Source organism: Cygnus olor, chromosome 15 (genome assembly GCF_009769625.2).
Source record: "Cygnus olor isolate bCygOlo1 chromosome 15, bCygOlo1.pri.v2, whole genome shotgun sequence".
NCBI lineage: Eukaryota > Metazoa > Chordata > Aves > Anseriformes > Anatidae > Cygnus > Cygnus olor.
Genome location: NC_049183.1, coordinates 9,451,271 through 9,476,087, shown reverse-complemented (window position 1 = coordinate 9,476,087; position 24,817 = coordinate 9,451,271). Strand labels below are relative to the sequence as shown.

General features: G+C 45.6%; 1 long non-coding RNA gene across 1 annotated transcript; it reads right to left on the bottom strand.

Moving 5' to 3' along the window:
• Window positions 1-2,073: 2,073 nt before the first annotated feature.
• Window positions 2,074-24,618, bottom strand: LOC121078595. The gene is made up of 3 exons (XR_005824656.1): window positions 24,464-24,618; window positions 2,268-2,361; window positions 2,074-2,147 (listed from the first exon to the last, which is right to left on the bottom strand). It is a non-coding gene; the product is annotated as an uncharacterized LOC121078595 (long non-coding RNA).
• Window positions 24,619-24,817: the final 199 nt, after the last annotated feature.

Below are 24,817 nucleotides of genomic sequence, written 5' to 3'. Positions count from 1 at the left end.
AAACAGGCTTCCAGAGTTGTAATGTAGCCTCACTACTTACCTTCTTTTCTCAAGAGTATCAGCAAGACAGAATTTGTTAAGCCTTGAATCTCACAAATTTGGTTGATAGGGATCCAAAGAACAATCCAGCCAGCCTCCTCATGCAAGGAAGATAAGCATATCTGTTGTGTTAGATCTTTATTTGTTTGCCAATTTGTTTTTTTTTTTTAAATGCTCCTAGCTATTGGAAGTATTCCAGATTGATCAAGTTAGCAAGTGAACCGACCTTCCAAGACCACGTAGATAATTACTCCTCATTACAATAATGACTCAATAACTCACACAAATGACTGGGAAATCCACTGCCTTTGACTGAATTTTGACATCTGGGTGCCATTAAAATGCAAAAACAGATGTGAACCTCAGCATACTAATAATTCCATTAAGGTCAGAGACTGATGTGCTGATAGCTCCACCCACAAATGTTCTCCTGGAGAGCCCCAACTCCACCTTCACTACAAAACTCCCCAGGATTTGGTGCGATCATGTCACCACATCAACTTAGAGTATTTGACAAGCAGGGGGAGAAGGAGAGAAGCATACCAAGGTCTTTTTGATAATCAACTAAAATTGGAAACTACTGTTCAGATTTAACCATCTGTTCATTTTATTGGGTGGGGAGGTGCAAATAAGAGAAAGCCTCTGAGAATAAGGGCTTGTTAACAAGAGTTTTCTGGATGTTGTTTTTAAGAACAGCCAGTTGAAAAACAAAGGGGAAAGCAAGCACCCACAGTTACATTCCCAAAGCAAAACCAGTGTTCCAGGTGCATTCTAGCAGTTCCTGCAGGAAACAAAGTACTAAAGGACTGAAATTTGGTTCTGCCTCTTCTTTCTGCACTGGTCTTCTATTGCAGTGCTCATCTTTCTCCTCGTTTTAAGTAATGGTTAAACTCAACCAACTCAGCAGAGTTTGGATGCAAGGACTGCACTGGGTACTAATTAAATATAGCATATGTTCTCTTAGTAGTTGTTTACAGCTGGAAGATCAAATGGTTTTCTGAGACTTTGATCTTGATGCCTCTCCTTGAAAAAACACAGACAAGTTCAATGGACCTTTGCTGCAACTTCTAAGTGATGTTGTTGATTGGATGCAGTTCCCATTAATAGACCTGTACATCTTCAAGATGGGGAAACCAAGTCAACTTTTCCACTCTGTATAGGAATATACTAACAATTATGCTAAAATTGAATGGAAAGTCAGGGTACAAGTCCCCAAAATGCAGCTTTGGAGCAGAAGTTAACCCAACTAATTAATTCAGTGGCTCGTCCAAACCACAGGAGAGTTCAGTGATGCACTGAGGTGGGCTTCATCCTGTCCCTGCTCTGACACTCTGGCTGAGCTGGGAAAGGACTGAGCACACCATCATTCCCACAACCACCACAAAATGCAATAGCTCTTTTTATAAAAATAGAAAAAGACATCTTGCGTAGAAACTCTTATTGACACAAATGGGTCTTATGTAAGATTTCCATAGTGGTTTTATACAGTTAACTTCAGGAAGATTTTCCTGACATTCTGCCTAAGCTCTTGCTCTCAGGACACAGTGCAGGTTGTGTAACTTAAATAGTCCCCAGGACACAGGCCAGCCAAAGAAAGCTATGGGAGACTGACAACAGTCAACAATTTAATTTGCCTGAGGGCTGGAAAGTCAGAGAGCAGTACAAGATCCTCTGAACACCAAGTGGCCTTAATAAATAGCCCCCTTCAGAATCATTACAGCTGAATCTTGCTTTTCACTGTATTACACAGACACTAGGAGTCACTTAGGAGCTCGCCAGCTCTCAAATTGGCCAACAAACCAAAGTCAATCCAATTGGAATTGGGATAGAAGCATTTGCTAGAGTGAAGCGGACCATGAGAGATCAATAATATAGATCCTGGGACAAGTGAAAGTTACCGTGTCTGCAGAAGGAAATAAATGAGAAAAAAGTCCCAAATCAATTATTGCCAGGTGCCAGAATCTGGGGGGGGGGAACGAAGTTAGATGAGGAATAACAAAAGAGTAGCCGTGTATGAAACCAGTAGACATGAGAAAAATATATATTTACTGTTTACATTCAGAAGATCAACTCCCATTCCAGTCACACCACTCCTTTCATGGCTGTATCTGTGTGTAGAGAGGACACATGCATTTGATTCAAAGGGAACATGGGAAAAATCATGATAAAAGATGGGAAGACTCATTTCTGAAAATGCACCTTTCCAAAGAGCACAGACTGAGTAATACCTGAGCAATCATCACAGGGCTTGGAAGAGAAACACTACTCCCCCTGTTGAGAGGCAAGTTCAGATGCTAAGCACAGGATTTGATAACCCTTTCCCTGCAAAGAGAGACAGGTAAAAGCAGAAAGGTACTCTTAATCACCTACTAGCCAGTGGTGGAAACAGTATGCCAAAGGATAGAGTTTTTCATACAGTTCAGTACAGTGACCCTTACAAAAACAGAAGACAAGTAAAAATTGCAACTCCATGCTGAGGTCAAAGATTTTCAGCAATATCCAAACCCATGTTCAAGATAACCCCTTAATCACAGCTATGATCTATAATGCATGGGGTGGTATCACATGAAGTCAAATACTGTGAAATAGGGACTTCTGGAGGAACATTTGTTCCAATTGAACAGGTTCCCACTATTGCACAGACCTTAAATATCAGCAGCATTTGCTTTCCTACAGAGGCTGAAGAGTTACTGTGCTTTGGGTTTTAGGCATGTCAGTGGGGTACAGGGACGTGTTAACAGCTGACACATGTTAAGTACGTGCAGCAGCAGCAGCCTGGTAGACCTCTCCCAGCCAAACTTGTACTGCAAGTTGGCCTTTATGTGCCTTATCTCACATTCCTGCCTGTCAGAAATGTATTTTAGTTTTGAGGATACATGCTGATTTCTGTTCTGTGAAATACATACTACCATGGATTTGAATCTACAGGATCAAATTCCAGCAGCCTGCTGTCCAAATCACCTGATGGTGCCACGATTCAGACATGGGGAGAAGAGGGAAGGCTAGTTCCATTTTGAGCACTGTTCAGTTCACACCCCAGAATAATTATGTATTTTATGGCTTATAGCTATGGGTTCAGCTGTTTTCTGTAGGTACCACCTCAGAGGGATCTACCTCCTAAGACACTACAACAATCAAGGGGTTTCGTTTGCTCTCTCCACATGCTATAGCTAAACTTACTGAAGCAATAGATCTTCTCAAGGACTGCAAAACAATTCGGAAAGGGCCCTGATGAACTAATGCTTTGCCAATGACTAGAACCCTGCATTCCAGAGTTTCTCCATTTGTGCATTAGCCAACTGCTATAGACAATTCCTCTGAAGTCCAGATTGCCAAGGACCCCAGCATTAGCAAGGCAGGGACAAATCCTACCATCTTACCAGAGCCAGATTTCCAATAATTGCGACTGCAAGAAATCCCATGGACAATCTCTCCCAATTCAGAGAATTCCCACATCCCCCACCATCTGTCAAATTCATCTTTGCAGAATCGTTCTGAGTACAAATTACATGCCAGCAACCATCAGCTGGCAGAGCCTGCACTGCACACACTGCACTCCTTGTATTTCCTTGTACGTTAGCTGAGGCAACAGGATTGATGGATGCTTTCCCTGCACCAGATATGATTTCCATGCACCAGGCACATGTTTAGCAAGCTTTCTGGTAATGCCTATTCATCAGCAGCAGTATTAGTGCAGAGACAAGTGTCCTTCTTCAAACATATTGAAGCCATGCTGACGTCAGCAAGACTGCATGGCTTTGTCCGCAGCCATTTGTTGAGCTCTTCATTTCATTTATGTGAAGTTCAAAAGATCCAGCATTTTAGTATACTAACAGGATTTATTTTAGCATAAAGTTGCCGCTATAAAAATGTAATAAAAGTTAAACCTAATGAATGTCTGAAATAAGAGTACCAACTAGTAAGTCAGAGAATTCCTCTGCCAGGACAATGCAGACTCACGCAAGAATCTGCTCTAACATGCAGTGCATAGCAAGGAAACCCCCAAAGCCCCCCTGGGCCCCTCAGTTTAAGCAGACGACATGCTGATGGAAGCCAGCCTAAGCATTTCAGCCCCAAGACAAGTAAGGGAGGATGCTTGATATGACAGGACAGCCTGCCTTTAACCCTTGCCCAGTACAGCCCATCCTTTCATCTGAGAGAGGTTTGCCAAGCAGCAGAGGAGAGCACAAGTGCAAGCAGCTCATATTTAGGACTGTAACCTGTATGCAGCATCTGTTGCTCAGGATAACTGCCATGTGAGAGGGTCAGAGTTCCCAACCTCACTGCTCCCTGGCTTAGCCCGGGTCCACATCCATCTCTCCATGCCCTGGGGCCACTCCACGCTCTGAGGCACAGCCAGCCAGGTAGGAAGCCAGCACCCAAATCCAGACTCCTGAATCACATCTGCCTTCAACCCCATGTCAAGGGGTAGAGAGATGCAGGGACAAACAGCAAGTTTACCATTTCATCTTTGATAATAGGGATTTAAAACAACTTTCCTGTGCATCTCTGACTAAACTCCCTCTCCAAACACCAAACCTGAATGCCTCAAGCCCAGGGCTCCTCCCTACAGATGCACAGCCCATCCTGGGGGTCTCTCTGCCAGCAGCACGTGCTTCACCATGACACATTCCGCTTTAATCCTGACTTATGCTAATATTGCTTCTGGGATTGATTATTAGGAAAAACTGCTTATTGGTGTCTCTCCAAATCAATATTTCACTGCCTCCAAACCACTCTGTGTCCTCCCCAGAGTGAAAGCCCATGTGAACTGCCCGGTAACTTCAGCAGCATTTCGGTAAAGGCCAGCAGTGCAGCTCCTCTAACAGAGTCAATAAATCTTTATGGATTTCAGTGAAGTTGCACTGATTCGCACTAGCTGAAGATTTGGAGCAGCATCTTTCCCCACTAGGAGCCTAAAGAAGCTTTTATATTATTTTCAAGTCACCTATAAAGCAAGATCTGATGACATCTGCAGCGAGCAGATCTGCAGCCGTTCGTTTTGAGTAGTTAGCAACCCACATGGCAGCAAATCACCACTAATGGCTGCTTCTCACACCACAGGGCTGTAAAACAAAACCACCTCTTGATTAAGAGAATTGTATTCAGAAACACTGCAGCTGGCACTTCTGCCATGTCCACCAAGGTCAGCTCAATATTTCCTTGAACCCTTCCCAAGCTCCCCTTCATGTTCTCTGTCAGAGCAGATGCAGCAAAGTATTTCCCACCCCCATGTGTGGGATGGAAAGCCCATGGCTTTGTAGGTTTTTCCACTCACACCAGAGCCTGGGATGGGCAGGAGGTACCACGCAGCTCAGGGACTCCTGCACTCTAGTGCTATCACATGGAGCAGGAACAAACTCAGTTTTTACCACCCTTGTTTTAAAACAGAGATGAAGAGACTACTCGAAACAAACACGTGGGGCTGAAGAGGTTAAGCAATGACCTAAAAGCAATTTTGGCAGGTGAGTAGAAAATGTAAAAGGACATCTCTCTTCTTTTGCTCTGGCAAGCCCCAGCTTCCAGTAGTTACCCTGGCAGACAGCACAGAAGACATCTGTCATGGCCAGGATGATTTCCAGCAGTTTGGACCGAGGCATATTGAGCTTAAAGCTGGGAATACATATATCATTTTTCCACTGCAGCCCTATGGATTTCATAGCTCTGTGCAGACCAGTTGAAACAGCCTACGATTTTGTGAGCTTCTGCTAGCGAATTTGATGCACTCAATTCTTTTTCAGGCTGTCAAGCTGACTTGGGTGAGCTACTGCTTCCTATCCGAAAGGAAACAGCTATGGGAAAACCTCGCACCTCTGTCAGCCAGCAACAGGCAGCCAGGGGAGCCAGCCCGCATAAGCCTTGGGCTGCAGGCACCAGTGTCACTCCCTCCAAGCACCAACTGCTTCCACCTGTGACCACACCACAGTCAGAGCATGGGACACCTTCCCTGTGCTGTCACCTCACTATGAGTATCCAGCAGCTCTGCCATCCCCTTGCCAGGTCTATCCACAAAGGAGACCATCCATCCCATTTCCCACAGAAGGGGGAAAAAGATAAAAGCACACCACAGGAGAGGAAAGCTATTTAAGTTGGAGAGTTTTGCACCAGGCCATCCACCCTTAAACAGCCATTATACCCTTCTGTATCATTCCAAGTTTTTTCCAGCCACTCCATCCCTCTGCAAAGAGCTCTCTTGCCCCAGGATGTAAACACTTGACAGGCTTTCCTAAAGAAAGCAATATCTTATCAACAGGCAGCCCTCCCTGGCCAACACCTCCACACAAAGGAGTGGGCCAGTTTAATGTAAAGAAACAACATGCAGTCCCCATGAAGTCAGAACTTCCATAGTCCATCACAGCCCTGTTCAGCTGAACTATCATCTGAGCACTCATCACAGCAAAAACAAACCTCTCCCCAGCAGAAGTGCAGAAGGAGCTGTATTCTCCAGTGGAGGTTTGCAAGCAGGCAGATTTTTAATTAAGTGGAAAGGGCAGAATCCACAAAATGATTAAACATCTGCCAGGTGCTCACCCACTTGTCTGCTTCTCACTGCAGATGGCCAGCTTTTAACTACAACTTGCTCTGAAGGCAGGGGACCAGCCTTGTCTCTTCAACTGGTGCTTAAAAGACATTACAACCAAGCTTGTTCTATCTTCCTACCATGCTTAATTAGATGTCTATAAGAGCTTTTTTTTTAATGTAATCTCAGAATGGACAAATACAGTGGAAGACAGCAGCAGTACCTGGCTGCAGCCCCAGCCCTGCCCAGCTTTGCTGCAGACACCCACTGACCCAGGTCTGGGCAAACACCCTCAGACCTGTACTGTAACCTGGCTGTGCCCAAAAAACAGAGTTGTTCCTAGCCTCATTAAAAAAAAAACCACTAATTTTAGGCCAAACCTGTCCACATGCTGAGCAGTGGTGTGTTACAGGTCAGTGCTGGGGCCGTGGCAGTTCACAGCCATGGAGGGAAGCAGCAGGAGGTCCCCTCGTGTGGCAGGGCCAGCCCTGGTGCAGCCAGAAGCACAGCAACATTGCTGCACCCAGGACAAGCCTTATCCCAGCCCAGGCACCAGCAGAGCAAACCAAGCATTCAGGCTTCAAACCTACCCAGTGCCACAGCCAAATGCATGCAGCACAATCTCCAGCAGCCCTACACCACCCAGGGCAACAGGGCTGGGTTCAAGCTACACTGGAGACCTATGAGGACTAGACCTGCGATGCTTTTGAACAAACACTGAGAACATACCTGCCTCGGGGCAGCAAACCAAGAGGTTTGTTCTCTTCTGTTTGCCCAAGTCACTGCATGCCCTGTCTCCGAAATAGCAGGAGGCATTGCAGAGCTCTCTGTTTGCTCTTAAGCACAGGCTGTACCGCAGCACTCCCCGCACAGCGCTAGCGCTCATCACAATATTTGCCTTTAACACCCTAGCCTCTCTTTAACCACACTGGTTGCGCCTCTGTCTGTCTAGCTGTCTCGTTACACATTATTCTGTTTGCACACAGGCTGTTAGTTCTTCATGCTGCTCAGCACTGTCTTTGCAGAGCCTGTTCCCTGTGGATTGAGGCATACATGTGAACAGCTTTTGCTTTATATCACCTCTCCTTTTTGCATTTAGCAGCATGCATCTGCCAAGGCAGGGGCTTATTCAGGCCAAGATACTCTTATTGTACCAACTGTACACCAATGCAGCAGAGCAAGCACCAGACTTAAGGTTTTAACATCTGGCAAAAAAACAGCCCAAGCTCAGAACTGGGGCCCAGCAGAATGATCCTGGAATACCCTGTTGCATCAATAGATGAAAGTGACCGCTGGAGGTGTGGGGACAGCCTACAGTCTTTGTCTAAGTTTGCACAGCAAACTTAATTTAAGTTTGCTACATAAATCAGAGCCACACCTTCCACCCAAGGAGACACCACCAGTGGAGGACTGGCTGTACAATAAAACCCTGTTTCCTCCAAACACAATGTTCCTCTGAGCTTCGCAAGGAGCTGAGACTTTAGCACCCAATACTCTTATAAGCATAATGCCTCTTGAACACCCAAGGGCTCCTCTGCACCTCGGTTTTCAATCTGAATTTCTCACAAAAGCACTGTGATTTGATGCCCAAACACACTGACACGTCACAACTTACCCAAAGGGTCTGGATGATGGCTGGAGAAGGAGGACATCAGCATTTCTGGGTGTAGCTGTGCTTAGCATTCTTCCCTCCCACCTTTCCAAAGAGGGAAAATGCCTGGCCTGTGCCCCTGCGGGGTGGCCCACACAGGCAAAGGACAGCCAATTCCTCCTGGTTTCTGTGCTCTGAGCCTGAACACTCGCCATCCATGGAGGTGACAGATGCATTCGTTCTTCCTCTTTGCCAAGCAATGAGATAAGAGCACTGGTCAGCGTCAAGTGCTCCTGAGTAACAAATGCAGTTGGCATTGAGATTGCTGAGGCTGGTAAAGAAGAATTCATTCACTCGGCACATGTATTATCAATCACCATAGGTCAAGCACTGGAAAATACATTTCTAAAGCAGAATGCTTTTACTGTTCAAGCCTTATTATTTCTTCACACAGAGATAACCAGAGGATCCCATCAAGAGCCTTCAGAAGCACAAAAGAAGATCCTAAGCAGTGTTTTGTGCTATATGCTTTAGAAGGGAAAGTGATAATTAAGGCTTCTCAGAGATGCTCCAAGCCTCATAGGGTGAGCTGTAATAAATACGCTGCCATGAGCTGTAGGTATGCTGAGCGCCCCATTCCCCTCCTCAGGCTGGCTGTCAGGCTCACCTTGTCAGCCCCTGCCCGTCCTCACACACCCAGCGGCTTTGCCCGGTTTAAGAACTGGATGCTCTCTCTTCTGTGTCAGCATGTCCCAAAGGTTTGAAAGATGGAAACAAGGCAGCTTTAAGTGAGAAAGAAAATGTAGAGCAATGCCTAAGACCTCTTTGCCAGGCAACACTATCTCAAAAGCCCTTTCACAGCTAAAACCTTTGAAGGAAGTCTGTTGGCAACTAAATAGGTCTGGAAACAATCACCACATTTTATACATTCCTCTCATCCAGGAAAACGTTTCATTGGAAACATCATTGTGAGCCCCATGTAACACATCCCCTGAAAGCCCCCGGCCATTATGGATTTCCCATTGGCATGAACCACAGCCCTGTCCTTTGTGAGTGGCTTTGGTTGGAAGCTGCACCGTAAAGCTTACTGAAAAGGGAAGACAGCCTATGCATTGCAGAGAAGGATTCCTCCTGCTTCTTTTATTGGCTTTAATTCAGTAGAGTCAGCTCTGTACAGAAAAGTACTTAGATATGCACCTAAATACTTGGCTGGTTTAGGTCATTATGAGGAATGTGATTCAGAGTTCAGTGTGAATGAGTTGCGTTCAAGTATCTGTCCTGACCCAATATATTCAGAAGGTGCTAAAGTACGGGTCCCACAGCAAGCTTCTTTCTTCCTCACACAACATGGCTGGTCATGACGCCAAGCACTTTAGGATATACACTGCTAATGGTTAGGTCAGAAGCGATCAAGTTAAATCCAAACTCCATTTGAATTTTTAGTCTTTACTATGGTTGCATATCTGCCTTAAAAGCCTGGTGATCATAAAGTCCCAGCCCCTCACTCAGTCTCAAGCTGGGCATGCACAAGTGGGAAGAAAAACTGAGCACTGCAGCTGAGCAGAGGTCTGATAAAAGAACAAATGCATCCTAGCTCCCAAACTGAAGAGAATTTGGGCAGAATTCCTTATTTTGCAAGAGTGAATTTATATTTAAGCCATTTAGCATTATTTCAGCTCTACACAGCATTTGTGTTATATGCCCTGTTTAAATTAGTTTGGCCAACCAGTAAATCTGATAATTCAGGACTGAATACAACCAATTAGATTTGCTGTATGATACACCATAATCTGATCAAGCTGTCTCAAAGGATTTGACTTGTTAGCATTTCAAAAGCATAGGAGGTTTTTGAATAATTTATTACATTTCTTTCAAGCTCATCTTTGTTAATTCATTAAATGCAAAGATAAGGCAGATGTTTTACAGAGACCTGTTCCATATCTGTTTTAACTTCAATTGGTTTTCAAACACTCACCTTAGCTCAGCTGAAAGCAACAGGTGCTGAAAAAACTAGGAAGAGCTGAGGGATGCGTCTTTCAAAATTCAGGCCCAGAGATGTGGGGATTTCCCCTACCCTCCACTTCCTGAGAACACAGTCCACATTTACTCATGCCTGGGGAGTTCCTGTTTCTAGCCTCACTACCTCTCCCAAGTTCATTTTTAACACGTTCACTCATGGTTTCTGTTAGAAGCTACATTTCTTGCACCAGAATCTCTGGAAGTAGAAAGAGGAGCGTGATTAAACAATTCAATTTTTATTTTTTTTTTTTTACCCTGCCCACTTCTCATCTTGCTAAGAAACAGACCTTTGGTCCTTCGCTACAACAGCAGTTGTTCCCAAGGGGGTGCCTTGCTTGCCCCCTTGCCTGTGTCTCAGGAGGACACCTTCTTCCATGGGTTATTTTTGGTCTGCTCTTGTTCTGCCCAGGAGCAAGTTATTCACCTGAGTTTTAAATTCCAGTGAACAAATTTTGAGTTCATTCAGAAGAGAGCACGCATTCATTGACAGGGACTTAATTTCTGCACATCTACACTACAGTCATCTGCAGATGGCGGCACTGATATATGCAAGCAAGTTTACAGACTTGCCAACAGGGATCAAAACGGAAGAAATTGCTTGAAGATTTCCTGGAAGACAGCACTTCTGCTGCAAAAGATGTCCAAGTATGCCAGGTCAAGAGATTTTGACATGACTTGAGAAACGTTTGACGGAACTGAAGGCTACTTGAAAGCAAAATTGTATTAGCAAAGGCTACAGACATGCAGATGAGAACATTGTGACCCAACAAGCACACTTCATGTTGTGAATAAGCATTACTTCTTTAAGAAAGGGTCGCACCCATCTGAGGAAGTTCCTGCTGTTGTCAGTTCAGTACCACACTACCTGTTGAACCTTCATGGGAAGACAGCTATTTACATATACTTAAAACCAAGGCTGATAGCACTATTGCCCACCACGTCAAACAACTCCATTTTAAGTCATTGGTAACTTCTGGGGGTCAGCAAGTGAAGTTTGGCAAAGCTACATGGCAAGCATCTGCAAGCTAACTTTTGTATGCAGGCACGTAGCAAGACAGCACTATAACACATATCCATAGTAGTGCTCATGTGTGATATCGATCTAAAAAGAAATCCAATGATAAAGCCGGAATGATCCCAACATTTACCCATTCCTTAGTAATCTAGATTTTTTTTTCTGATAAGCATTGAATTAACTCATTATCTACAAAGCAAATTCTGATCCAGGAAATTTATTTCATCTTTATTCCATTTTCAAAACCATCTGGAAGTGCATCACACAGATAAACTAGTATCAAAAGTACGTGGCTATTACTAATTATGGTATGCTATGCCATTTCCCACCACCTGCCAGTGATGACACAACATTACTCAAGAATGAAGCTTGATAAGCTTGATGAATAATATTTAGACTATTTTCTTCAGCCTGCAAATGATCTGTGAGCAGATTTGTTCTCCCCCTCCCCATATCTAAGTTATTTAAAATTAGTCATAATGATTTTGGTGACTAATTCCTGATCCATAACTTGTTTATGAGCACTGCATTGTAAGGGTTTGAGATTTGAAATTCAAATCTTTGGTGCACAATTTAGACTTGACAAGTAACTCAACAGCAGTTTACTCCCCAACTAGATGTGAACAACAGTCACCATCTCAGGATGAATATTTGCATTTGTAAACTCAAAGCTCACTTTCTACCAACTTCTAATAGTTCCTTACAGCTTGCTGCATCTCGTTCACTCCTTCACAGACCGAAGAATGCAGAAGCAGCACAAACAAATGAAGCTTGCAGGTAAAAGGTGGAAGAGGTAAGGAGCTGCTTGAGGTTACTGCTATTGTTGAAGCTACTCCCCTAAAGCCAGAAAGATCCAGCAATTCCTAGCCTTGCTTCCAAATGGTACATTCACCCCTGGACCAGCGTAATCTAAGCCTTTCACAAGCACCTGTGGACAAAGGCAGAGACCTGAAAACAACTGCTCCAAGTGCATGTCATTCTTCTCACAGCCATCTCCCTGCATAGATAGGAATGGCCTCATTCAGCAAGCACTAATTTCATAAGAATTTAAAAGCGTACTGTTCACTGGATGAGGCCTTCAGCTACCTCGCATGCCTCCAGTCTTTTATCCTCCCTAACATGTACCCATTTCATTTTGAAGGTGAACATATTTGAAAACAAAATATATAAGCAAAGCATCTTCCACATGGGAGACAGCCCACTGAAATCAAACAGGAGCACTCCCACTATACCCAATGCCGTTTAGATACAAGCCCACATTTTGAGAGAATGCTCATCGCACTATAGGTAAAATAAAACCATATCCCCCTCCCTCTGTAAGCCCTTTCCAGTGCAGCACAGGATGTCTCCCACCTTCCACTCCTCCCTGGCATTTCCATCCAGCCCTGTCCAGCCAGAAACAGTTCTCACCTCTTGAGTTTCTAGGTATCCTGTGACTGGTTTTCCCTCTTGGCTTTTATATCTATATACACATATAGATGTTTTGAAGACAATTGCTTCCTCTCAATCTCCAGTGGAAGAGTTTCCAGTCAGCATTGTTAAGAGTACAAAGACCACAACTGGGCCCATGGGCTGAGTACATGTGAAGGCCCCAGGTGAAGCTGCTTGGGGCAGTTAAGACCTGTGGGTGCCCTCAGGCCCCAACAGCCCCCAGCTGGCAGTAAGGCAACACCATCTGTACCTCCCGTCTCCAGATTACTGCCTGTAACCCCAGACGCATCTCAAAATGCCATATTGCTCTCCCCACAGACTTTAGACTGCATAGCTTAGGAAGTTCAGAAGAGGCAAGCTATGACATGTGAGAACTGAGCCTCAGATAAATCCTCAGTTGAATTTGGGAATAAATTCTGTGGCAGAGAAACAGAGCACTGTTTGCATTGTGATGCAGCTGGCATCTTATTTTGTGATCCTGCAGAGAGTGGCCATCAAATACACTTCACTGCCACAAACATCAGTCAGCCTGGCAATGCATCATCAGAGCTTTGGAGCAGAGCCCTTGCAAGTCAAAGCTGCCACCTTCTAAGTGCTTTTCCCTGCCAAACCATCAGCTTTGCCCACAGGCTTCACATCCATCCACAAACCATGTTGTAGAACCTGCTCATTACAACATCCTGTGCTACAGACCCACTCGTAACTCCTGGGCACCCATCACCTTTGGGTATATCACATTTCATGTCCCAGGCATATTCTGAAGGAAGCTTAAAGACAAAACAGACACCCCCAGGAGAAGTAGTTCCAATCTATTCCCACGGAGCAGAACACAGGGAAGAGGTGCTCTGCTGGGATGGGGAGCTGAGCACTGTGAAAACCCACCACTGCAAACTGTGTGGGAGCTCACCTGCTGCCGCCTGGCCTCTGCAGGCAGCAACAGTATCTTGCAATCAAATATTTCTGGAAAGTAGCCTGTAGCTCAAGGTGGATGGAAAAAATCGCCAGACAGCATTCACTGGCCTATATTTTGTAGGAGGTCTGCAGTGCTCTAAAGGGATGATAAATGGAACCTCTGAGAAAGCTTTCACTTAATACGAACCAGATTGGCTGAACAGTAGAAGAAATAGCTTGTGAAGCAGCTGCCCCATCAAACTGTTACCTGTCTCATGGATAAGGTGCTGCACCATGCCACATCACATCTCAGTCCACTTCTTATAGGACTGGTTATTTATACTGGATGAGACAAGCTGATCATAACAGCCCCTCCAGATCAAAGCTGATAAATGTGTCATTGTAGAAGTTACTAGAACTGCTGTGTTCTCCTGACAGCCCTGACACAGGTACTTTGAAGCATATAGATATGTGCCATAACCAATATTAAACTTAATTTCTTAAAACACTAGAGAAGAGTTAAAGTTAAGTTTTAATTTTGTCCTATTCATTATGATTAAAGTACTTCTCACAACTTGCTAGTAACATTTTCTTCATTAACACAGTAATTTCACTCATTAGTTTTCATCTGTAAGTCAGCTTCACTTATACCAGCACCTCTAAAAAAAGGCTCACCTTGTAAAAAAATAAATGAATAAAAATGAGAACAACTACAGCCACTCTTCCCAATGAAAAGCAATCCTGTGATTCTATTCAGGAAGTTAATTCAGCCAAATGCTCCCAATTTGCAATTCTGTTTTAGCGAGATGAAACACATGGGCCAAATTTCTTAGAATAGGACAGGACCACTTTGATAGAAGAGTTTTGTCTGGTAGAAATAGAGGAGCAGGGAAACCCTCAAGGATAACTAGAGTTCCAGTGGTTGCTTCACATATTTACTCACATGTCCCACCTCCTTCTCACAGAACATGAAACAGTCACGTGCCTGCAAATTGCTTGGAAAAAATCCAGAAAGCATCTGTCTTCATGTTCCTCAAGTGCTCAGGTCTCCAGCTTCATGCGACATTTCCCAATCAGAGCGCTACGCTAGCTCTTCAGCTCTGTCAGGGTGACTCACGCACCTAGACTTCCGGAGCCTCTCTCATAGCCCAGGAAAGCTTTTTGGATGGCAGGTCCAAGGCAACGTTGCCCCCATCCCTTCTGTAAACCCACTCAAAGGACCTGGCACAGCGAGCTGAGCACAGCAAGAAAGCTCTCCTTAAAGCAGTGCAGCTGAGTCCTCCAGGCTCATCTCAAACCCAAAGCTCAGAGGTGGAAATACCCACGATCAAGGAAAGCTAGCTTGAGGAAAAACATACTGAATACATGTCTAGGCAAGAGGTGGTGACCTGGGTGAGACTTGCTGCTGGCCCTGTAACAGCACAACAGCAACAGAGCATGGGGCTAGTTCCTGTCTGAGGTTACTGGGAAAGTCAGAGCTTCTGCCTTCCTGTGTATGACCTCTTCATCCCCAAATCCTAATTTATGTCTTCCTTACAGAAGAAAGTTTTCTTTAATGGAGAATAAAACAAATTAAGCTTTTAAAATCATTTTGGAAATCAAATACTGCATCTGGCACAGTCAGACACTGACAGCATGCATTTTACTGGCAGCAGCAAGTGGGTAAGGCTGCAAGGAGAACAAATTGGAAAGAACAAAACCCAAGGCGGAAGGTCCTTGGCAGTAGGACTGTGGCTGTAAATTTGATTCCTCTTGCCATGTTTGTATCTGAGAGAGGTGAAAGTCAAGAACTGGGACTTGGGTGACACTGCAGGACTGGGAACAGGATACAAGCTGCTACCTCTGATTAAAGGCTTGCCCCACAACCAGGATTACTCCACACAGCAGTGTGGGAACAGAAGTCAGGGGCACTTCTGGTCCCAGCCGCTTTCATGGTTACACACCTGTCACCAATAGCACTGCTCTTGGGGGATGCTGGGGTCTGCTCTGTACCTTCCCTGCCTGCCCTCATCACCCTCTGCCTTCCCCCAGCACAGTAAGGACCCAGACTTCAGCCCCATTAACTGCTTCACACAAATATCACAGAAGTTGATGGCATTAGGAAGGGGCTGTGTTTTTAACTGCTTTTTAGTTTTCTTTCCTGTTTCTCCCTGCCATCCTTCTTTTTTGCTCTGTTTTGCTCCCTGTGCTGGTAGGAAAGATGTTCTATCTCATTGGCTAGTTTCCATTTCTCTGGGAAAACTTAACATTTGCTTGAATACCTCCCTGTTCTCAGGGTCTTTTGTACAGTAACAGCGGCCACATGCTGAAGCACACGGGGTACCATCCATCCCAGCAACGATGTCCTCACGAGGCACAAGGTGAAAGACTCTAATCTTCACTATGAATTGTGAACTACTGTAAAGACGCCTGAGGGGTAAAGGAAGGCGAAAAGACTCATCTGATTTGTTAGACCTTTGCAGTAGCTGCCAAACTATTATTGGTTTGGGGAACTACTGTGTCACTGTGCCCAGCTCTCCAGCCACACTCACCCAGTAACATTACTCCTACTTGCAGAGCTTTCCACAGAGATCAGGAAGAAAAGTCTGCCCTCAGACCACCACGCCACACACCTACCACCAGCATCTGGCCTGCACAAAGCAAGACGAAGGCAGAAACTCTAAGCAAATCAAAATGAACAAGTGACTGGCTTACCAAGAAACCCTTCACCATCCAGAGCCAGAAGGTCAACAATAACAACAGCCTAAAAGAGATGCTGCAACAGTTCCAGTGCAGATTGAGAGTGGAACAAGGCACATTAATGCAGGGAGTCAGACCATGCGCCCCTTCTGTTCTCAGCAGAACAAGGATCCACAAAGAAGGAAGAACAGACCCAATCTTTCTTTGTATGGTTTCAGCTTGAGCAATTCCTCAGCAGCTCATCCTCTGCTCACAGACCCTGCCACCAGTTAGTCTTTGAGCCACCCAAGCTGTCATTCCATGAAGATGGTCCCACACAAGAGCTATGGCAAGTCTGGGACCAAAAAAACAGTTCTTAAAGTACTTGGGCTCTAGTCGCCAGAGCAACCAAAGCCAACCTCTTTAGAAAGTAGCTTAGGGAACTGAACTGAAAAGCCAGGAGAAGAGGGTAAGTAAAGAGCTGCAGAGAGCAGCAACTGAGTTTGGAAAAGTCAAATGGAGAAAGATTTTGGCAGAAGAGGTTTCAACTTCTCTGCATGAGCCAGTTCCTGCTGCTGACCTAGAAAAGTTTGGAAAGAGGTAACAGGACGAGGTAGGAGGCCAGAGATCATGCAACAGGAAGCCCAAAGCACTGCTGATGCCCCCAGCTTCAAGAGCCACTAACTCAGAGGACTGGAAACATTGCAGATACGTGCGGATCCACCCACTGACACCCTAACCATTCCTCTGCTTCTTCTCTCCTTTTGCCCGACTCTCTCCAAGCTGAAAAAGGCGCACTTCTAACAAGCTGATGCACACCAACACATTGTGAATTTATACAATGTTTTGCATGTTATTGTGAACTAGTAAAGAAGTACAAGACACGCTCTTAGGTTATGAACGTTTCATGCAATACACCACAAATACAGTTACATGTCTATTTTACCTGGTAAAATATACACATAAGATATGCACATCATATCTTAAACTTCATAAAATTGTCTCATACCAGAGACACCAATTGTGATCACTTGCACATAAAGGCTATAGAAACAGCTTCTTTCTCAAAAATATATGTTCAGAAAACCTTCTAATTAAGACAAAATGTCTCATTGTCAAAGTAGTTGGGTCCCCCCAAACATCTTTAGATACAGACTTGGACTTCTCCAGGGCTTTACACATGAAGGGCTTTTGAAGAGCCAGAAAGTCATCAGAACAATTTGTTCCTGGGGAGAGCAGCACTCCTGCCAGAGCAGCATCCAGATTTCATTTGCGCAAGTCCCCATTCAGTTAAGAGCACCACTGACCACCAATCTATAAACCACACATCCCTGCTCTAAAGACAGTAACAAAGCTTGTAGCGCTTATAAGCCACAAACATTAAATTGTATGTACTGTTTATTTAAAAGCATCACAAGGTTCTCATTTGTGTGATTAACTACCTTTTCCGTGCTATAATCAAATGAAAAGCCCGGATCTCTACAGCCCCCTAAACACTTAAAATGATCAGTAAGAGCTAAATAAGAACTGCCTTCCATTTTACTTTCCATTTTTGTCTTTCCATATAGCTTTCTCCCCTACACAGCCCCCAGTGCCCCAGCAAGATGACATAAGTCTTTCCAGGACCTTAAAAGCATTTTCAGACCTATTTTAAGTCTGCTAAAGGCACCTTGTTAAATGTGTCTTCCCAGCTTCCTCAGCTGACCGCTGCCGAGCATGACTTCACTTCTAGGAGGGAGTTCATGTTTTATGTGGATGTCCACACAGAACACAAAAGATAGCAGAATAAGCATCCCACCACCAAGTCCCAGTGCTTTCTAATATAAGGTGTTAACACCCACAAGGATACATATATATATATATGTATATATATATATATTGGGGTTTGGGAATCAGCGAACACTTCTGTTGATGAGGAAGGCTGAACAGAACACATTCGAGGTGATACCGCAAACATAGCACTTTAACCTCCTTACCACCTCCCTTAACAGCCAGGAGAACGCTGTGCATGACACAAGTAAGGGTCAAGCACCGCACCTGAGCACATTTTGAGCTACCTTGAGCTGGAATTAATACAACAGGCAGAGCAGCAGGCAGCCTGCCTGGGAAGCAGGGCAGGTTCCTGACAAGCTACCTTGTGCTGATCTCTGCTGCAGTCACGCTGCTGACAGTAAGTTAGCTGGCTCTGCTCAGGGAGGAAGCCCCTCAGTGACACTATTTCTTATTTGCCCTCAGACCCACCGTACTGATGCAGCGTGTCAGCTCCCCATTCATCAAGGCAGTACAACAGGAGGCTATTAGCTCTGTTTGCTTGCTCTCATCTTACCTACTCCTCTGGGAAAGTTTTAAGCCTCCTAGCTCTTGCCATCAGCTGTCAAGATAATTGGAGCTATTGTTTATTGCAGCAAAACACTTTGATTGACATCCTTGTAGGAGTGCAGAGCAACTGTCCTGTGGCAGAACTGGAGAAAAGTGTATTAGTACCATTAGTTTTGAGGCTGGTAGAACAAGGATGTTATTCCTCCTTTGGCTTCCCCCTTACAGTTATTTAACAGATGACAACGCATTTTCTTGGCTTTAACTTTACCTAAAGTGGGTCAGACACTGACTGCTATTTCTTGATGTGATGTTACAACCAGAAAGTGAAGAACAAAGGCAAGCAAAGCTTGTTAGGAAGATACATTTAACACACTTTTATAAAGAGACCCAGTATCAGTTTTGGGAAGCATCACCAGAAGCTCAGGAGATTTACTAGGCCATTGCTTCTCAGTAATACACCAAACAAAGCAAGAACATCCACAAGTGACTTACAAACACCCTTCCACAGGTCAGAACCGCTCCTTTGTCTGGGTTCCATCTGAGCCTTCATGCTCTGCCTGTATGAAGCCACTTTGCTATGGCACAACCCCTTCAAGAGGGAAATAAGAACTCTGTGCTAATGGGGACAGACCTGCTTACACCAAAATGCAAGAGAACAGAAGTTGCTTTTACAGCTTAGAAAATAACATCCTGAAAGACAAAGTTTGGAACCAAAGCTGCAGAATCTTCCATAGTTTGAAGATTGTTTAAGGACATGAGATACTGTCAGGTGGTCACGCTCATCCAGGACAGGCATGATTTTGCTTGAATCTCAGCTCTTTTTCCTCCATGCAGCAAATTAATACCTTTCCCAAAATGCAAAGGTGACATGGAAAAATGTCCCAAAGGCTCAGCTCTTATAAAATTATAATGAGCCTAATAAAGCAGCAAGTGTTTGCTAACCAGTGTTCTGTTCTTCAAGAGATGTCATGGTACACAAGGTCTGACCCAGAGGCCAGGATCAGGCTCAGACAAAAGACCCTTCCTGAAAAAGTCACAGCCCTGCTCTGCATTTCCAACATGCATAAACAGAAAAACCTGTGCACAGCATCCGACCCCTCCAGATAAGATACTCTGCTGTGAACTCATTCTGAAGCTCCAGCCTGGATGCATTCAGCCTAAAGGAGCCTCTTCAACAGCTGCTCTTCCATCACTTTTTCTCCCACACACTCGGTATAAGGCTGGTAGTACATCTCAGGTATTTTCTACCCTAGCAAAACATGGAGGAAAAATGGACCTCATTTTAAGGAGCATCCTCATCAGCAACAAAAAGCCTTAGTGGATATTTACTGTTTATAAAGGAAATAATTAGCTGGTCTGTGCTGTGCAGATTAGAGATTCTTCAAAGGTATAAAACTGAAGCTGGCACAAACCCAAAGACACTGTAGTTAGTTAAAAGGCATGAAGTAAGAAGAATTTTAATCAGAGGCACACTGATCCATTCCTAATTAACAACATGATGGGGTTCCCACTACAGCAGGGTGACTTTGGGAAGAGGTGGGGAAAACAAGACACTGCTATAGTGCATAAGCATTTATATTTATGTTTATACTCAGGCTCAGCACAGAAAAGTAAGTCCAGAAAACAAAGGAAACACCAGAGTTCATTAACACTGGAGCAGTTTTGGGGCTCCCCATTTTCTCTTCTCCCTCTGGAAGGTACCCAGAGCTCTCTGGTGTGTTACCACAAGCTGCAAGCTCTCCACCTCCCCCACAGCGTCAGGACAGAGTGACCTGCACACATCCCACCTCCCAGCCACAGCACCAGGAGCATTCAAGCCCTCTGCCCTTACACTGAGCTCTTTCTACAATAAAAACGGTGAGCCACGTTACGACTAGCAACAGCCAAAGCTCACACAACACTTCTTACACCTGCTTAACTGCATTGCCATGCTATGACCTGCCGTGCGCTGCCCACGCTGAAGGCAGGGGGTGGCTTGATCCCTTAGAAGACTTTAGCTCGCAGTGCAAGACAAGCATCTGCAATTAGCAGCACACATTGGTTTTGTATGCTGCCAGTGCCCAGGGAAGCCACCTGTCAGTACAGCTCCAGCTGTTCTAATGAAGCTCAGACCTCCTGGCTAAAGGTTAGTCCCTTCTCAGACACACATCAGCACTTCAGGTGGCCTGGCTTTGTGGGCCACTTGCACAAAGGACTCTGCTTCCCTCATCCCTTTGTGATTTGATGCCACAAAGTGAATAAAGAAAGAGGCTGAGCTGGAGGGGAGGGCTCAGCAGCACAGAGCCAGCTTCAGGCTAGAGATAACCCCTCCCCTGGGCTCAGCACCACTCTTCTTGGACAATGAACCATGCAGCATCACCACCAAGCCCTCCAGCAGCCTGAAAGCACATGTGCAAGTGCTCTGATCCAGGGTGCAGAAAGATGAGTGCGTACAGGATTTAGGATGGAGGAGCAGGCAGAGCACCAGTTCAGCACCCACTGGTAAGTCCATGCACCCCTCAGCTTGGCCGAGGCTGTCAGGACCAAAACTCCAAAGTTCCTTAGAAAAATTCCCAGAGCTGTCCTCCCTACTGTCCTTGCCATGCCTGCAGGACATCAGCTCAGAGCAGCACAGGCAGGAGTAGGTCCCAAGTCCCCAGAAGCCGGCAGCCAAGCAGTGGGAACATGGGGATCAGGAACATGGGCTCTGAGGCATTTTGAGGTTTTGCTTTGAAATACTGTCCAAAAGTTGTTCCTGGGCCTCACAGATCTGGTGATACGGCAGCGCCCTTCCCATTTCCCACTAGCAGATATCCAGCCGACAGCATGTGCTCACCTGTCAGCACAGCCCTTTCTCAGCTGTCATGTCTTATCAGCCCAGTCCAAGGCAGCAGCGTGCAGAATACCCGAGCTGCTCCCCGCAGCCCTGTTCCCTTTCCTGAAGCCACAGAGATGCTGAAGCCCAGACATGGCTTTCCTCAGCCTGCTGCTGCCCCACACTTCACCTCATGCAGGTATCATAAGAAATTCTGAGGGAGACCCAAACCCCAGCGCTGTGTGCCCAGTGTAACAGCTCCTGCTGTTGGCTGGGGCACCCTGGCTCAGATGCCTGAGGAGCACAGCACCTCTCACCTCTGCTCAGTCCACCCTGAGGTGAGGTATCCCAATCCTCCTTTGCAATCCCTGTGTTCTATCGAGAAACTTTATCAGCATAACATCATGTCGCTTCATCAATGTACGACTTCAAGCCATCAACATCGACCTGTAATGGTTTCTGCCAGCAGCTGCCCTCCAGCACACAATCTCTTCACCAGGATCTTTTGCCACCCTCCCTCTGGACTTACCTACCTTGCCATTCTTGTAGGCATTAGCTTTAGGTTTATTTATAGTTTGTTACGAGCCCTGAGTAAAACACCCACCTGAGATAAGTTGAAGACACCCTTGCTAGGTACCGTAACAGAAGGTGCAGCGAGCTGTAATGGCTCCTCTGGAAGCATTTCATGGCAGCACCGGGCAGCCCTTGAAGCACCACGCTGGGCCCCAGATTTGGAGAGGCAGGACAGGTTAACACAGCCAGGCCAGCCAAAGCTGGGCAGACCCAGCATCACAACAGGAGGAGTGCAGGCCCCTGAGGCCAGCACCCTGTACTGGGACCAATCCAGCAGCACCAGGACCCGCTCTCACCCAGGTCATGTCCTGCAGCATAAGCTGGCTTGGGGCAACAAAGCTCCCACTGATACCTGGGTAGAGGGTCAGGGCTGAATATTAAAAGGCACAATCAAATCACTTGTACTGCAGCACCCTGTAAAGAACATTTCCATGGGGAGAATCAGAAGACAATCCTGCAGCGTTAGACGGACCATGCAACACAGAACAATACTCAGCAAATTGCTACACATTGTAACAATGGGAAAGTCAAACCAAGTTAGATTAGAAAGGGTTTGTGTTTTTTTTTTTTCAATCGTGAGATAACTGAATTAGGTGCAACCTCTCAATGAGCCTCCTCAAAAAGGGCAGCCCATCTCATGTGTCAATCAGTGCATGCACCCTAGTTCAGACCAGACTGACAGGCCCTTAGCACAGCATTTACACTTCTCAAGGTCTTTTCGCCCATTTCCCATTCCTATTCAAAAGGAAAGGAGGTAAAAATGGGACAGCATCTTAATGCAGAGAACAGGGAACATTTGCATGAAATGAGATTGGAGAGGCTTTCAGCAGCACAGACTGTTTCTGGGTAGATCAAGGTGCCCGCTGAACCATCTCTTTCAGTGCATCAGAGCCTGAGTGGAAGGCCAGGTATTTTTGAAACCCTGGCCTTGACAAGACCATTATTTCTCTTTTATTTACCCTGAAACACTGGGACATCCATGCTGTGCAACACCCTGCTAAGGCTAATGCAGCTGCCAGACTCCAACCCCTGCACTCCATGTGGGAGCTGAACCATTCGTGCTCTCCCTGGGACATCCATGGCCACACTGGGACTGGTGCCTGGAGCTTTGGGTGGTTCTGGTAAAGCATCACCTGCTGTCAGACCTGTCAACCCCCAACATGTCCCCAGGGACCTCAGTATCAGCTCATTAGGCACAGGAGACCACAGGGCATCTGAGCAACACAAACAAGTGTCTGCCTCTGAACATAGCTCTTGCACACTGGACCCTGAAGAGTTCTCTTCCATGTGCTCCATGCCTCACCACGCTGAAAGATCACCTTCCACCCGTGGGGAGATATGTTTCTTTGGTCAACAGCACTGGCAGAAAGCTTCTCACCCAAGGGGATCTAAGGAGCTGCAGCTTTCCTGGACATGCCCTCTGCTAGCAAATGACTGTACATTTAAAAAGAGCAGCTTGCAAGACACTCACTGTCAATGCTTCTCCTAAGGGGGAGGAGGAAGCAGGTCAGTGATTGCTGCTAGCCACGATACTCAGTGAATGCCTGGAAGGGTCAGAAAAGAAATAGGCACACAACACAGGTACTGGTGCTGAAGAGAACAGGTTACAGAACTGTCCTCTGGTGTGCTCGCCCTAAGCCCCTGCTTCTCAGAAAGCACAGCAAGAAGGAAGTGTTCCCCAGCCTCCGTCCCCGGGTCTCCTTCGGGCATCCCTACTCTGAAGCTAAGGCTCACGCCTAACAACGCAATCATGAAGAGGAGCTGCACCACAGGAACAAAAGCTCAGGTGAGCTGGGACAAGGAGGCAATATCCAGCAAGCTCAAACTCACTCTGAAATAACAGCTACAGAAAGAAATGTTACACTCAGCCTTGCCAGCCAGTGTCATTAACACCAGGCAGCATTAAATACTTCTGCCAGCATGCACAGTTTTGATTTCAGTGCCTTTGCTACGCTTTAGAGATGAAATAACCTTTTGGTACAAGGATGGGTCAGTCTGACTAACCAATTAGGAGGATGAACAAAGAGCAAAAATAGGAAGAAAGGAGGAACAAACCATGCCAATTATTCTTCCAGCTCATTTCAGATCCTCTCCATCCCCCACCTCATTCTCTAGCTTTGTCCCTTGCAGCATTTCCCCCATCACACACCAGCTTTTATCACTTCTGCCATTTGGTTTCTCAAGTTCCCCTCATCTAAACAGTGAAAACTTTATCTGTTTCTCCGTGGAATGAAGCTCCAGTGAACTATTTAGGAAGAGATGCCAAACACATATCTTCCTGCTGACAGGTGAAGTCTGAGAAACTGCCTAATTATGGCCCTGACACCCTACATGACAGTCTATTCCAAGCATTAACTGATGCTCCATGGCACTAAAGAGATAGCATAAGTTGTTTTTAAAAAGTTCCTGATGCCATATCTCTTTCCACATCTTTAACTACAGCTGCCAAAAACTTCTGCTTACTCATCCACTGCTATTCTGCCACACGTTTTCTGAATGAGAAGACAAACACTGAGCATATTTTAACCTATATCATGCACTGACATCAACAGCAGCAACTGCTCTAAAACACTGACATATTTTATATTTTAGAGGGAAAGGAGCTTTTTGTACCATATTTCCACTGGTGTGCTTCCCAAGGAGGGGCATCAGGAGAGGCAAGTCTGGGTCAGTGCGGGGCCAGGGAGCAGGGACCAGGCAGCAGGAGCTCACGGTGACTCTCAGAAGATGAACAAGCCTGAACCCGAGTAAGAAAAGCTTGCCTAAGTGTAAGGTAATGACATATCAGTCTATACTTACAGGAGTACAATGGTAACAGGCTAATGTATTTATGGAATAAGTATAACCACCTCAGCAGCAATCCCAGGTTCTTCACACTGCACTGAGTTAGCCCCAGGCAGCTCTGGGGCTGCTCAGCAGCACATGAGGGAAAGATGCACGGACTCCTCCACATCACCTCAGGTTTCC